At 30.0% G+C, this 13,188-nt stretch overlaps 2 non-coding genes across 2 annotated transcripts; one reads left to right on the top strand and one right to left on the bottom strand.

Annotated features, from left to right (window-relative positions):
• Positions 1-10,000: 10,000 nt before the first annotated feature.
• MIR5037B (microRNA MIR5037b) lies at positions 10,001-10,103 on the bottom strand. Its single transcript, NR_048840.1, has one exon. It is a non-coding gene; the product is annotated as a microRNA MIR5037b (primary transcript).
• Positions 10,104-12,076: 1,973 nt separating this feature from the next.
• MIR862A (microRNA MIR862a) lies at positions 12,077-12,166 on the top strand. The gene has a single exon (NR_048800.1). It is a non-coding gene; the product is annotated as a microRNA MIR862a (primary transcript).
• Positions 12,167-13,188: the final 1,022 nt, after the last annotated feature.

Below are 13,188 nucleotides of genomic sequence, written 5' to 3'. Positions count from 1 at the left end.
AAAAACAAGAAGGCACTACCCGTGCAATTATAGAAGAAAGAAAGAAAGAATAGAATAGAAGTAAAGAGAAAATACTGATAAAGTAAGCCAAGAAAAAGAAGAGTTGGGCTTACAAACTGATATAGTATTAAGTGCGAAAACAAAATCCCCGGCAACGGCGCCAAAAACTTGTTAGGACTTGGCAAGTGCACCAAATCGTGACAAGTAGTAAAGCTCGGAAGTCCGAGTATCGTGTCCACAGGGATTTTATTGCACTTTTTCAATACCTCTCAATTTGTAAGTGGGAGTAAAGTAGTAAGTAGAAATGAAAGTAGGAATAGTAAAGAGTGCTATTACTAAAACAAATAAGTAAAAGGAAAAACAATTGATAGAAATGCCAAGACCAGACAAACCCAATTGGCCTACAATGCATGTAAGTATGATATTCATTACCAATGAAATGGTGTTAGTTCTACCCACATCTGTTGATTACTTGCCCCTGATGCCTCACGTTGGCAAGCCTATTTTAACTACCTATCTCCCAAATGCCTTTGCGAAGATTTAATAATTAAAATGCGTTAAGATTAAGTTCTAGATGTTGCTTAGATGCATGGGCAGTGAGTTATCATTCTATGCCTAGCAATGCTAACCCAATGATTCTTTTCTTTAGATGTTCTATTAGGTGTTACCCTTTCCCAAGCGTATAACCCCTAAAACTGATGCATGCATTGAATCTTAAATATTATTGAGAATTATCCTCTCCCGAGCGATTAAGACCCAAAAAGAGATCTAAGGATGAATGCAAGAATAAAAGAAAAGAAATAGAACAGAAAAACCTGGAATAAATTCCTTTGCATTGATAACTCTTGAAGCTCATTGTACATCGTTGACTTTTTAGGCCTGCCAGGCCCTAGCTAGGGGTTTAGCCACTCATGGCCATTGAGGGCTTACAACTGGGAATGAAAGAAAGAATAGGCTAACAAAACAAAGAATATAAAGAGGGAAGAAAACTCAGGCTTGAAGTACTGAGAGTGATGCTCTGAGATGGGATGATCTTTCCTTGGGACTGCCTCTCTATTTATAGTGGCTGAAGTGGGCTTACGGGCCTTCGTAGTTGCGCTCAGCGCCACACCTCGCGCTTAGTGCGTTCAGATCGCGCGCTGGGCGCGCCATGCACGCTGGGCCTGTGCTTCTCTTGGATCGGGCGCTGGGCGCCTGTGCGTCTGTTGGATCGGGCGCTGGGCGCCTAGCTGGGCTTAGCGCCTGATGCGCGCTGAGCGCCCCTATTGGATTGGGCCTGCTTCAGAATTTCTTCTTTTTTTCTTCCTTTCTGTGCTACTTTTGCTAAATGCAACCTTATTTTTTTGTATCTGCAACCAGAAATTCAATTTAAATTAATTTTCTCACTTTTAATTACAAATAACTGCTAAATAATTAATTTTAAGCCAAAATTTAACTATTTAACTCCTATAAATTCATAATTATTTAGCAGTTATCAAATATTAACATATATTGTAACACATGTCAAGTTTATCATCATTGAAAGTTAATTTCATTTATTACTGGTTTGTTGAGAAAAAGTATAGATACTTTAGTTATGCTCCCTTTTTATATTGATTCTTAAACAAAATATACGATATACATGTTTCACATTCACAACAATACGTTAATTTCCTTTTCACTATAATTCCTATCAAACACACACAAAAAAAATTTATATTACTCAAAGTTCTCTTTAAGAAAAAATAAATCCTAAGAGTTCTTGTACAAAAATGTGTTGTCCATTAACAGTCGCAGACTGACATGCATAGTGAACAATGAACATCGAATATTTTCTTGATTCCAATAACACGTGCATGTCAAAAAGATTAAAAAAGAATAATAGCTAATCCATAGGATTAAAAGGAATATGATAAACATGTTGAAAAGGTTCGCTCAACGACAAAAGCAACGGTAAATATAGAAGTAAGCATAAGATTCACGGGCAGCCACTAAATGTCTTCATGGTTAGATGCTGAATTGATTAAAATTTAAAAAATAAAATTTCATAATTTTGAAGACGAATTTAAATTAGAAAAATACTAATAACATACTTTAAAAATGAAGCATGTTTACTGGGTTTTAGTTTGATTATGTTTTGTGGGTAATGGTTGGGTAACAATAATAATACCCAGAGGGGTTTTGTTTTTAGTTCCCCTTGTAATTTTATGTTCTTGGCCATTTTGGTACTGCTTGTACCAATTTTGGCTCCTATCAACAATATCTTTTTGCTCCTTTCAAAAAACTAATCCTATTTTTTTCTAAAATTGTCTTTTATTGAAATTTGATATCAATAATAAGAAAAATTCAGAGAAATTAAATAAAAGATGATTTTATTAAATAAGGAGAAATTTGTTAAAATTTATTTATATAGTCTCTTTAAAAACAGGTCTCCTTTCCTATCTTATAAATAAAGGTTTTTCGCGTCTTTTTTTTTTCATTTTTTAGAGGGGGGGGGGGGGGGGGGGGTCACCTGTTATACGAATCTCCTGTCACCAAGCCAATGGTGCCAAATAAATAAACGTATTATAGAAGCGAAAGAAGAATATTACGTTTTTTGGATGAAAAAGTTAAAACAAAAAATATATTCAGCTCGTGTAAGGATTGAATTTAGTTAACCAGATTGAGCTATTAATTTCAAGCAAGATGCGAAATATTAGGCCTCCACTTTGAGAATTAAAGATAATGAAAAGCCAAAAGGAATGTCTCCATGCATGCATATTTAAAGAGAAAGATTGCACTAATAATTTATGCTTTTGACATTCTAATTGAGTAGCGGATACACAGAGTCAACTAAAGGTCGTCTTATAGAGGGAATGCGGCGTAAGTTCATAATCATATCTCACTTTAATTTGTTGGTAATTTTGCTTTGGCTCTTGAGATGAAGAATAAGTCACCTTTGAAATCAAAACTATATATAAAGCGTATCTTTGTATGCGTTATCACGAGTCTAGGACTAATTTAATTATAGTAGTATTCAAGATTCCAAATATTAATTCCCAAGATACTTTCGAAGATAGAAAATAATTATAGATGTAAAAGTCAATGGGAATATCGTGGATATTGGTTCGGTTGGAAATGCTCGGGTTAGGAACGTGGACAACCATAACCAATGAACTTTGTAGCCCGCATAATAATGGAATTAATGACAATCAACTTTTATTTTCTCAAACTTCCCTTTTTCGATCTTCTCAATAATTTAAGTTTAAATACGGTAATGTTTCCTCTTAATTAAACAATTTTCATTTAAAAGAAAAATATATAAAATTTATTGTTTTAATAAATATATTATAAAAACTATACTAAGTCATATACTATTTTTTATTTATTAATTGATTTAAATATTTTATTAAAAATAATATCTCTTAGTATAGGATATTTATATATTATTACCACACCATAGTATAATATATTTTATTATTAGTTTAAACTTATATTAACTATACTAATAGTTGATTTTTTTTATTGATAAATCTTAGTTGTTAATTAATTGTTTTACTTTTTATTAATAAAAAAAATCAAACCCATGATTTTTTTTAATAACCATCCAATTCATATTATATCTCTGACTAATAGTTCAAATTCTAATGAAAAAAAATTCTATTAATAGAAGCTAAACACAATCATCGGTGAATATTTTTCAGTTTGTAAGAAAATTATGTAATTTAACAATAGTTATTTGAAACATAACTTTGGGCCTTCACAATAAAACTCGGAAAATTCCATTTCTTAAGTTTGTGTAATTTGTGATTTGGTTCTGAAAACTTTAAAAAATGCAAATCCATCACTAATTAAGCTTTTAAAAAGGTGTGTGACATGATGTTCCATATCAATCTTTCATATACATAATCTCATAATCTAGCAGAGAAAAGTATGCTTCACTTTGCATTTTAAGGCAAGTGATCCAGCTCGTCATATGTGATCATCTTGTGCTAGCTTCCTGAAGCGCTTTTTTTTTTCTTTTTTTTTACATAGGCAAAAAGTAGTTTTTTTAATAAGAAAGAAAACTGGACCATGGTATAAGAAATGCCACTGAGCAGCTTCAATAAATCTGATACAAAGTAATGCAAAACTAGAACAAATAAAGCATAAGACCCCCTCTAACACTAAAGAGTAAAGACTAAAATGTACCAATACAAAAGTATAACTCGGACATATATTCCACATAAAAAGTCTTCAGAACGTAACATAACAGCCAGAATATACATACAAAAGGCTAGAAGAAGTCTGCATAAGCATTCCAAGGAGAATGGTGCAAATACTCCTCCATCGGGCATATATAACAGCCATAGTCCTGAAGCGTGCACTATCTAATAATTAAGTGAAATGTAAACTACACATTATATGAACAAAGAGTTTATGTAGGTGCCATGAAATATTTATATATATAGGTCTTCGAGGAGAAACATTCAAACATAGGTGATCGTGTGATTTGAAATTTGTGTTGAGTTATTTGATAATAGGCTAATGATGCATTATGCATAAAGTTATAGTATGAAAGTTAGATCAAGTTCATTTTGGTGTTAAATGAAGCTATTCTCTGATAAAAATAAAGCCTAATATTATCGATCTTAACCACCTCTATTTTTTCAAGCTTTCATAATTGAAGTATAAAATAAAATAGCTTGTTTTATTGAAAACCAGCAGCAGCATAGTTACAAAAAATTCCTTCTAGAATGATCATCATGCATAAAATTGTTATTCTTTTCCCAGTAGAAGAAGTAACCTTATCTAAAACGAAGATGGAATCAAACCCTGCACTGATCTAGATTGAATATTTATTAAATGACAAGGTGCTTGATTCACTTGTTAATAATGTCTTGATCAGTTTCAAGTATCATGAATAAAAAAAGAAAACATTAAAAATGTTTTACCCTTAAAAATACACGACTTAAATTAGTTAGAATTTAATATAACAATATATAATAAAAAAAGTTGCAAAGAAGAGAATATATATTAAGTCTTGTCAAACTATTGTCCATTTGAGAAGATTGCGCGTTCACTGTTTATTATCTATCTCTCTCTCTCTCTCTCTCTCTCTCTCTCTATATATATATATATGGGAGATTTGTGCTTTAATTAGGTACCAACAATTCAGTAGTGTTAAACTTCACATGGGTTTTGATAAGAGAAAGTTTTTAACAACCCTCAAAGGCTTCCACTACTTCATATTTCATTCCAGTGAGAATATCACAAACATGAAAAAGTGGTGGAACTTTGAGGCTTGTTGAAGCCTTTATTACTGTTGTACCTGCTACAATGCAAATTGTCAAATTCAAATAAAATGATAATCAAGAAGCTAGCTAGTGTTGGGTTCTGCATGTCTCAATCCATGCACAAACACAAGCGAAGTGAAATACACCTTGTGTCTTTCGGTGAAGGGCTTGACAATTCCTAATTCCCATAATGATAAGTGTGGTTATCTTCTAGTAGGATTTACTTCAAAATACAACTTTTCTTTCTATTTTCCTTCTTTCATTCTTGGGTAAGATTTTTCATTCTATTATTTACCACATAGTAAAGTGACAATGATCGTATTTTAGAATGAGACTATATATCTCATTTAATTTTCCTTAATTTGCCATTTCTTTATTAATTCCCATGGCCATGGGCTAGCTTCTCTTCACATGTCCTATTTTCTCTCGGTCTCTCAACTTTGTGCAAACTATTCTCCTGATCAATCCACAGAACCCCTGGCCTCTTAACAATCCTGCCTTCTCTCTTTCTAAAATCAAGAACTATATGTATCAGTGAAACACTGAAGTTCTCTATATCTTATATATTGGGGGTATATCATGCGTGTGTGTCATCTTAATTTGAGCATAACATCCGAATCTGTCATTGTTAGTTAAGTGGATTATTAGGAAATATGAATGACTATATATAATAGTCAATTACCCTTATCACAACCAACTGAAAACTCATCCTGATCATCAGAATCATAGTGCTAATTCTTTGGACCATATCAAGGATTTGGTAGATAAGTTGCAAGGTGCAAAGAGTAAACATATGCCACTGACATGTTAATATACTCGGGAAAAGGGTTTAAAAATTGAAATAAGTATTTAAGATGGGATTTGAACTCGCCACCACATGTTTTTTTTAGCGAATACCACGACATATGCTTTTGACACCATAAACTTAATTATTTTGTGTATGTATGAAAAATATATTATTTATTAATTATCTACCAATAATACATATATTTGTATTAATTTTTAGTTCCTCACACATTTAATTGTTTTATATAATATATTTTTCATACCGATGACAAGCTAAGTGTCTTAATTAGTAGTGCTTATGCATGTTTTAAAGCATGGGGTAGTGAGTTCAAGCCTCACCTTGAACTCTTCTCAATTTTCAGAAGTTAGAAATTTAACAGTGAATTAAGTGTTGGGCGGGATGTTGTATGAATTTCAAGAGTGTGATGAAGATATATTTGATTTGAGTAGTTGAAATTATTGAGACCAAAATTACACATTTGGTAAATTATGAGGAAAAAAACACAATTAAGCCTGAATAGAAAAAAGAAAGATGCCTACTTGGTGTCTTTTTTTTTTCTTTTCAAAATTAAATATATATGATTAATTATAATATTAAATATATAATAGTATTAATTAATATAACATATAGATGTATTTGAATTCATGCTGGTGTATAGAGGTACCCCACAATGCAGAACATTTTTTGTTAAAGCAAAATATATTTTCATTCGGAAGTTATGAAATTAATCTTCAAGATATAAAAGATCATTAAAGTAAATTTTGTCTCTTTTAACAAAATCTTTTTTATACACATAACTAAAAAATTGATCTCTTGTCAGCATTTTTAAAAATCTCAATCTACTAAATGTGTTAGACCTTGTTGATGCAGGACATTCCCTTAACGAATCGCGTTGAGGTGGCACCAGACCCAAACCTCATGACCGATAAGACCCTAACCTCATGATCCATAAACTCCCGGAGAGAGTTGAAGCAAAAATTTACGGATCACCTCTCAGTTTTCTATGAGAAAATTAAACTCAGCCAAAGACAGAAGCCACAGATCTTATATATGTGCATCAAAATCTAAATGAGTCTTTCAAGGAATATATCAACAAGCTAGTTTAACTCCAAGAGTAGAGCTCCAAATTAATTAACCATACATGGGAATGTGGAGGAGTTAATTTCTCACAAGGTCGATTAACGAGTAAATTAATCTATATATGGTAGTAAGGCAAGCATGCCTCCGATAGAGCCAATACAGAAATCCTTCAATTCGCAGCCAGAACTCAATTCTTTCTCCATACAAACCTGAGACCGAGACTATTTCATCTGGATATATATATTTCTCTTTCCCGGACTGGTGCTAAAAAAAAACAATGAGTATTTGCTTAGTAAAATTTATCATTTCCATTAGATTGTAGAAATTATAAATATATATATATATATATATATATATATATATATATATATATATATATATATTGATTAATTCCATGCAACTATACGGATAAAATTTATTTTTGCAATAAAATTGATACTATAACGTCGAAAAATGAATAGCCAATCAATGGATTGATTTATGTCAATAATAATTAAGGAAATATACAATTATAATTATAATCAAAGTGAGCATACTCTTAAGTAGCAAAAATAATAGATATGTATTATAATTTTCATTATTATTAATAACTTCCTAGAATGTCTTTGTTTCGGCATTTATAAAGTAATAAAGTATTTTTTTTTTGGAATGTGTAAACTTAAGGAATTTATCATGTTTGTAAGCTTTAAAAACAGGGTTTTTCCACCTTGTGCAACTTTGCATAGGTTAAGTATCATTAATTACCCACTTTTAATAAATTCTGAGTAGTTAATTAATTGTGTTTTCCTTTATTAAAAAACAATTATCTCTCTTATTTATTTTATACATTCACTTCTTTATTATCCCCCTCTCTCTCCACTAAACAAAATATATATAGTCCTTGTTGTTTTTATTTTTATTTATTCCTCTCATTTTTTTAAACGTTAAAGGACTATTATAACAATTTTTTAAATATAATGTTTCTATTTATTGACATATGACTCATATAAATGATAATTATAACAAATTTCTATAATATTGGTGATGCCATATTCCATTCAAACAAAAACGTATAACACAGTAAAAATATTATAAAAAAATTATTTCAACAAAAATAAAATGGAGTCACAATATTTTTTAAAGGCAAACCATAATTTATAATAATATCCCTCATTTAAAAAAATTAAAATAAGTTGAGGCATTAAATATAAAAAATAATGACTATAATTTTTCCAGTGAAAAGAGAAAGATTATAAGCTGCAAGCAAGTATGTGAAATAAATAAGAGATATATAATTGTTTTTTTTATCAAGAAAACATAATTAACCAACTACTCAATTAGTTAAAAGTGAGTAAACTTATTTTACTTAACCTGTGCAAAGTTGTATAGGATAGGATAGAAAAAATCTTAAGCTAGAATATTCTACTAACGAGAGTTTGTGTTTAGAGGATGGGTTAGTCTCCATCTTATGACAAATCATAGTTCAAATTTTTATTAACAAAAGTGTTTATATATAGTGTTCAACTATATCTCAAATAAAATTGTTTTTGAATAAAGGTATATGTAAGAAACAAAAAAATATAAATTTTAGTTAAATTTAATTTTATGCCTTAAGGAAAGACGAGAATCTTATGCACAAGGGAACACAGGTAGTGTTATCAATATTCAATTCTTATATCATAAATTTGAATATTTATTCTTGAATGAAAATATTTTAAGAGTTAGATAAGATGAAGGGTTGAGTATTTATTATAAAAAAAAACTTTATTGTCTATGTTACTATATGTTTGTTTTTTCGTTTTGGACCCCTCAAACGGACATTGAAGGCAAAGCCAAAAATCTTTAGTACTTCTTAAAAAACATTATTTTGGAACGTGCGTCAAACGAATGTAGTGCGTACACAAACATGCCCTATATGTGTGAGAGAAAAGATGGGTAAAATATATACTTTCGGTCAAAATCAATTTCAGTCCATATAATTTTTTAAGAAAAAAGTAGATTTAGTCTCCATCACTACTCCAAAAATCACATTCTACATCTGTTATTTGGTACCTGCATGTACGCTCACAATGGATCAGATCGTTATCAACAGCATTAGGGTGAGACTAAGGGATACACAAAGATGACCCTCCACCTTAAAAACACCGGGCACATGTCATTCCGTTGGTGTTGGACATGTATGCATGTAAATATGTAATAATGGGTCAAATACAACTGTAATTTAACTATCAAAATAATTAATAAAATGCTTGATTTTATCAAAGAAAAAAAAGTATAATTGCTCGCCATGTGAGACCATGTACTGGATTTTTCTCTTCAATGCAATGACATTCTGTCCTAAGAAATAGCATGAGCGCGATACAATTATACATAATGATATGATAATTTTTAAGAATATATCGAGACAATACATACATACATATATATATATATATATATATATATATATATATATATATATATATATATATATATAATGTAAAACTAACATAATAATAAAAATTTTAATCTAAAAAATTAATTTGAAAAAAACATAGCATAAGTCATTATATATATTAAAACATTTATTTAATTATTATGAGATTTTATTTATATTAATATAATATTTTAAATTATAAAATACAGATAAAAGTATTGAAAATATATATCTGTGATGATGCATTTGAGAGACAAATATGTCTTGCTCAAAGGTGATATGATGTAGTGTTTGTACTTCGTTGCTCAATGCTCACACTACTTATACGATCTAAAAGTAAAAGATTAATTGGTTCACGTCATGTAAACAAAAAATTAAATGAGAAAATTCAAGAAATTTGAATTAACAGACAAACCAATTGAGCAACTTAAGTGTTTAACTCACTGATTTCAAATAAAACTTAATGATTTCATTAAACCAATGAGAAGACAGGTATAAAGCCTCCAGTTAACCCCCAAAGTTACTTCCGAAACTCTTAATTATTCCTAATCAACGATTAATTGATTTGACCGTAACATGGAGTCTAGGAAGCCTTTGAGGGTTACTGAAGACTTTCTCCTTTCAAATCCTTCACACACAACACAAGCCACTGATAAGATTACAAACAAGCAATACCTATTTATAATCAGCTGGTAGATTGATTCTCTCATCCCACAATTAATTGAAATAATTAAGACAAGTAACATGCACATGTTTTTTTTCTTTGCTTAGAGTTTGATTCACCGTATTTTAGATAAGGTTACTTTATTGATCATGAATGGTTAGAATTTGTTCCTAGTGAACTTGGTTGTTTGTGGTTTGCTCTAAATGTTTTTGACAAATAAAAGAAACGTCTCGACAGACATACAGAACAATTGGAAAATCAATATTTACACTAAATCACCTTAATTAATTATGTTTTTTCTTTATAGAAATGTCATATGTGTTCAATGATATTTCCTGCCTTGTGATCTATTGTTGTCTTGGTCATAGCAGCTTTGTTTAAGCCGGGTGTGGCAGTGAGATTTGAGAATAGTCTCATTCTTTTCTTATACGGTTGTCAATAAGAGATACTAACTTTTTTATTTTTTCATTAAATCTATATATACAAAAGATCATCACTATTAAGGGAAAAAAGGGTGGGATTGATGAGTGGTGAGATGAAAATAAATAAAAATATTATATAAACAATATAACTCAATTTTAAAAATAATATTTTAATTTCCCTTTAATTCTAAAAAAAATAGTGTTTCATTATATTAGACATCGAATGTTTTAAATTGGATCCAAATTTTCTGCCGTCAAAGGAAACACGCATTCACGCAATAAGACGATTAGAACCATCTGATGAAGATCCAACGGTTCATAAATTATTTTAGTAAATTCAACTTAAAAAATACCTTTAAAATACTAACTGTCTGATCAAATTAGTCGGTTCACATTCACGACTGCGTGAATGCTGGTAATCCATTTTCGTTTTAAAATACATGATACAGAAAATACAGTCACGACTTTTTACAACGTTTGCTACAATAACGGTTCATAATCAACGTGTTATGTCTAAAAAAATCAACTTAAAATGTCCTTTTCATAGCAGCTTAAGATGTTGAGCACACAGATTAATATGCAGGCATTCCGTGTGTAATTAAATTTGAAATGGTGGCCATGAATTTCAATTCTGGAAGGCAGAGATGGAAGAAAATGTGAGTGCGAAAAATAGAATTAGTGCGTTGACATTGTGGCAGTATCCAAAACAGATCGTATATATTACTTTGGGGTCGTGACTCCTTTTAATTCCATGCAGAATAAGTTATCTTTGACAAGCTGCACACATTATATTCCTCCAACTCCAAGCTCATTACTTTTCTGAATTATGCATGAGTTCTTTCTGAATAAGTTATCTTAGAAAAAAACTGTGTATAAATAGATTATTTATGTATGATATTACTTTATGCGGTTAAACAAAAGAAATAAAGAAAATCTTATCTTTCTTCTTCAATCATATAACTTAGTAGGAAAAATTAAAATGTATAAATATGTTCGCTCATAAAGGATATATATTATCCATAACTTAATTTTATTTAAACTATACGCGCAAAACGACTTCTAAATTTCTATTCTTAAATAGTTCACGCACTGTGTCCAAAAAGATAGAAATGCAAGTTAATTGAACTGATGAAACTTCATGAATAGGTATAGGTGGCAATATTTCTTATTGGAATACAAAAGTTGTCTGTTCTTATAAGTGTTGATTCCTCCCTTTATATTCTTTAGAATACATATGGCGACATAAAGATAAGCTTAGTCGTCATATCAGAAAAAGATATATGGAAAATTAAAGGCAAACCCGAATGAACATGGAGAACCAAATAAGATATGACCCTAGCTAGATTCGAGTTAACCTCCTTCTGATCAGAGTAAGGGCCAACCATTGTTGTCTATAAATACGAACTCAATTATCTTTCACTACCATCAAACATATATACATAGAGATACTCATAGTGATAACTAGCTAGCGGGGTTAATTAATATATCAAAAGAAGTCTTCGTGTTCCCTCAAAGGCTTCCAGTATTCATTCATACCTAACTAGTTGCTTGAATGCTGGATGTCTTTGAAGGAATTTGAAAGCTTACTTCTACGCTTAATCATAAATATTCTGAACCCTAACTCCACATCCCTTTTCTTACAATAAAGATCTTCAGCAAGAAACCTAGCTAGATATCTCCATAACATTTTTTAACCAAAATCAACTCATTATTCAGTTTTTCTTTATATATATATACACACACACTTTCGTTAGCTTGAATTTTAATTCGAATTCAGTGAGGGAACACCTATATATTGCATTGATTATCAAACGGGTGAGTGATACAAGCCTTTGGCAATTCCCATTAGTTTATAGTTCTCTTAATTATTTTTCAGATTTTTAACAGATATAACTGAGTAGCTCACTTTGTTTTAAGATATTTACTAGTCAAAATGAATAACAAAAAAGGTAGTATATATGTAGAATAACAATCGTATTCCTAACGTGACGGTGTTTAACGTGACTCCATCAAGCCAAATTTTACCTTTAATATATAAGGGATTCAAATTAAATTCTAAAGTATATTATGCTTAATAAAATTATAAATATATAGCTTAATTTATTTTGTATTTAAAAATTATATTAAATATTGTGATTAATTTTTTTCTAAAAATAAATTAAACTAATTCAAATAAGAATATAATATTTACCTACCAAAAAACAAAACATAATATATGAAATTTAAAATAACATGAGATATATTGAACAACTTGTATTTCAATACAAACAACTCTCTTCACCACGACTCCTCTCATTTCAAGAATTCATACTATATAGACAATTATCTCTCGAGCATAGGTTTAAGTTTGACCTCAATGAAAAAAATAAAGCATCTAAAAAAGTATATTCACAGACCAATAACTATGAGATTTCCCCTTTCATTGTGGGGTGACGATGAAATTGTACCATTCGATCCTTTTCTTCATGTTTTCCTAGGAGTATGCAGAAAATTGCAACCAATAGGAAAAAAGCATCAGTTATAAGGCCTATATTTAACACCTCACCTTATGGAGGTCTATAATAACTAAGCATTTATATATAAATTAATATAAACTAATTCTATTT

The sequence above is a fragment of the Glycine max genome, chromosome 18 (assembly GCF_000004515.6).
Source record: "Glycine max cultivar Williams 82 chromosome 18, Glycine_max_v4.0, whole genome shotgun sequence".
Classification (NCBI taxonomy): Eukaryota; Viridiplantae; Streptophyta; class Magnoliopsida; order Fabales; family Fabaceae; genus Glycine; species Glycine max.
The sequence above is the reverse complement of the archived record's forward strand: the minus strand, read 5'-3'. Positions and strand labels throughout refer to the sequence as shown.